This window comes from Limulus polyphemus, unplaced genomic scaffold, assembly GCF_000517525.1.
Source record: "Limulus polyphemus unplaced genomic scaffold, Limulus_polyphemus-2.1.2 Scaffold6728, whole genome shotgun sequence".
Classification (NCBI taxonomy): Eukaryota; Metazoa; Arthropoda; class Merostomata; order Xiphosura; family Limulidae; genus Limulus; species Limulus polyphemus.
The window spans coordinates 25,635-29,529 of NW_013672338.1; the positions used below are offsets into that span (position 1 = coordinate 25,635).

A 3,895-nucleotide genomic window follows, 5' to 3' on the forward strand; every position below is an offset into this window, starting at 1 on the left:
AAAATGATTAAAAGTGATAAACGCAATTTCCGAGGAAAAAAACAAAATGGCAAAATCTCGAAAATAAACTGTACGAATGGGTTGTGGATCAGAGAAGGCAAGGATTGTCCGTTTCGACACACATGACAATTTGTAAAGCAAAGAGGATTGCATGTGATAATAGTTTAGAAGATTTTACTGGTCATACATTGTGGTGTTATCGGTTCATAAAACGCAAAGGCCTAAGTCTGCATGTGGGTGAAGAATTCGTGGGAAAAAGTAAGAAGTGATGTAGTGATTAAGTCATTTAAGAAATGTTGTATCAGTAACGCAATGGATGGGACCGAGGATGACATTCTCTTTGACCATAATATTGGATCCAATGATTCTTTTCCAAGCGACAGTGAAAGCAATGAAGATTTTGTAGGCTTTGAACCAAACTAAATAACAGTAAACGTTTTTTGATTTACGGTATTTTCTTATTTTGATGTTTTGAGGTCTTTTGTGTTTAGAACAATATATACTAATTTTTAAAGTATCAAATTGAATTTTTGTTCAACAAAAATCTTTCAAATGTAACTGTAGCTTTTTTTCCCCCAAAACTTTGTCTTCAAAATAAGGGTGCGTCTTGTATTCCGAAAAATACGGTATGTTGCGCATTATCAAACATTTGTTCACAACTGCGCAGCGTGAAATAGCGCGTTGGTTTAGACCGTGAATATATCTGGTAAGTTTACAGACGCCAGTGAATGTTATGGTTATACTTAAGAGGAGAATTTTAAACTGTAAATTTGGTTAAAGTTTATTTAACTTTGATTTTCAATTTAATATCTAAGCTGTCACAAAAGAAAAGTGCTTTATCTTAGTATTTACGTAAAAACTCAAGATTAGTTTGGCTTAAAGAAAATGTTTAATGTTAACGTAGCCTATGCCAATATTATAATAATTATTAATATCACTTTCACTGTTTGACGTACCATGTGTATGAACGTATCACTATCAATCTGTGCCCCTGTTCTGTACTTTGTTTTGAAGTAACTCAGTAAGTTTAAAGTAATGAACTGTATGGCCGAGAAGTTTTCTAGATAGTTATTTAAGAACGGCTGATAAAATATTAGACATTTTAATTTGTTTGTGATTTGTGTCAGTTGTTATATTGCAACGTAAATTACACTAATAGTAATACTAATAGCAGTGGTTTATGTAGGCTATGTTTTAATTTGTTGATTTTTTAGATGCAATTTTTTCATGATTTTCGTTCTAATACTAGTACTGGTACAGCTTATTACTAGTAGTAAGCCTGATAAGTATGTACATTTCAGCCCTACTAATAGTTACTTTCTAATTACAATAAATGTTAGTTTTAGATGAAATATTATTTTATTGCCTCTAGTATTAACAATTGAACTCTTAATATTGTGAAGTTTATTTTACTATATTTTCATTGAATAAATGTTGGAAAGGTTTGAAGACAGGCTGTGACATGTTTTTTGCACACGCAGTAACTTCTTTTTCATGATCAAGATTCATCTTTGATTATATAAAGGTTGAGTACACTGTTCTTAAGAGTCCTAATACTTTTATTTCTCCAATCCATCATTTTCATAATATCTGTACAATAGTCTGAGTAGAGTTATCATCTGATGATGGAGACAAAAACTTGTTATTGGTAATCTGGAATTTATATATATATTAATATAATCTTAGGTATGACTAGTCTCACCAGGGTAATAAAAATAATAACCTGTGTGTCTTCTGCACAAATGGCAGAATTCATTATGTTGAAGTTTTAAAAATGGAAGATTTGTTTGCTGTAAACAAGTAAGATAATATCAGTATCAGACTTTTACTGATAGTTTATAAATGAAAAGTATGATGAACAAAATTAGATGGAGGGGCATTTAACTCTTTCAGAAAGATCACATGAATGCTCTGAATGATGTGATATCATGAAGATTGGAAATTATCGTCTGATTCTATGAGTTTGTTATGGGTTATTATATGGACAGTGAACATTAAACATACTGGTGATTTAAATGGCAGAGCAGGGTTTACTTAATTTTTCTTTACAATAAAATTAAATGCAGAGTGGTTGAATTTCTTGGCAATAATAGCAGTGCAAAGAAAAAAGATAAATATTGTGAAACATAAGTTATTTTCAGCAAAAAAAAATGTTTTATTACTCAATATTTCACCTTACGACTTCAGAAGGAGCCTTTCATTGTAAACCTGCCCGGCATGGCCAGGTTGTTAGGGTGCTCGACTCGTAATCTTAGGGTCTCGGGTTCGAATCCCCGTCACACCAAACATGCTCGCCCTTTCAGCTGCAGGCGTGTTATAAAGTGATGGTCAATCCCACTATTCGTTGGTAAAAGAGTAGCCCAAGAGTTGATGGTGGGTGGTGATAACAACTGCCTTCCCTCTAGTCCTACACTGCTAAATTAGGGGCAGATAGCCCTTGTGTAGCTTTGTGTAAAATTCATAACAAACCATTACAAACCTTGAGGCACAAGTAAATAGAACTGAATCATGTAAATAATAGTTTCTTTGGTGGTTATTAGAGAAATTGGTGGAGTAAAAATAGAACTCCAGAACTAGAAAAATGTTTATACCAGGATTTTATAGGATGTCAAAAATCAGATGTGTAACTCTTTTTTTTTTTTCATATTTGGTAGGTCAATAGACAGTAGGCAGGTGTTTAAGGATTGGAAAATTACTAAAGTTACTCATAATTTTAAAGGTGTAATAAGAGTTGCCCTTGAAGTTATAGATTAACTGTCTTACTTCTATAGTGGGAAAATTTTTGAATCTTGTAAATAAAGCTGTAAAATAGCATTTAATGAAATATTAGACACAGTTATGATGTTAAAGTGGAGAAGAAGACTGTTTTGGAAAAAATAATTATCTAAAGCTCCGACCTAAGTGAAATGTGCCTTATAATCAAGTAATCTGTAATTTAATTAAGACGACCATTACATCTGGCTTAAGTCTGGCTAGTATAATAAAAATAATAGTCTCTTTCTTCTACACTAACAGCAGAATTAATTGAAATTTTAGAAATGAAAGATGTGATTGAAGTAAATAAGTAAGATAATATCCATATCAGACTTTTATTGATGGGTTGAATATATGGATGCTTTAAAGCTTATTTCAGTTTCTAAAGTTAAGCCTTCCGATTGTGTTTTTCGTAACGCAATCCCTGTGGATGTTATTTGTCTTTCCTTTTTTGTGTGTGTGAAAAATTATTATATGTTAATTAGTATATAAACTTTTTATATCATTAATTGAAAAGCTTAAAAATAGATTGAGAATTAAATTGTTCTGGTGGCTGAAGATAGAAAACGGTGGCAATTCACCATTTATATAAACAATGTTTTTAGCTATAATGTATGTAGTAGTACAGGGTATATAAAATAACTTTCTGGTAAAATGCAGTTGATGAGGAAGATTTATTTTATTTTGAAGATTTTTGATAGACATAATAAAATACATTTAGACTGTTATATTCATATAGTGGAGAAGAAAAAAAATTGTTGTAACTATAACTAACAGTGTATTGGAATTTGAATAGAGTTGTTTAAACATTTGTTTAACAACAAGTAAAAGCTTGGAATGGTCTATTCTTCCATTGGGGGTGTGTCTTTGAGCCAGACTAGTCTGTGACTCTGGACACTACACCAATAAAACTTCAGACCAAACCAAGCCTTTGTAGTAGTGAGGTATAAAAAATCGAACTAGTGTATTTAAGTGTTTTACACTCGCAAAAAAGAAACCTATCATTCTATAGGCATTTGAAGAACTTGTAGCATTCTGCCACAATTTAGTTCTTTGTATTGTTAGCTTTTACTTGTTGTTAAACAAATGTTTAAACAACTCTATTAAATTATGTACCAGCTGCCCAGTGTCGGCTAACAAT

At 31.6% G+C, this 3,895-nt stretch overlaps 1 protein-coding gene across 1 annotated transcript in view; it reads left to right on the forward strand.

Moving 5' to 3' along the window:
- Nucleotides 1-624: 624 nt before the first annotated feature.
- The window catches only part of LOC111089596 (protein FAM234A-like), a gene marked incomplete at its 3' end in the record, with an annotated part of 9,408 nt that continues 6,137 nt past the window's right edge, over nt 625-3,895 (forward strand). Inside the window, exon 1 of the mRNA XM_022402401.1 lies at nt 625-706. The remainder of the gene's footprint in view (nt 707-3,895) is intronic.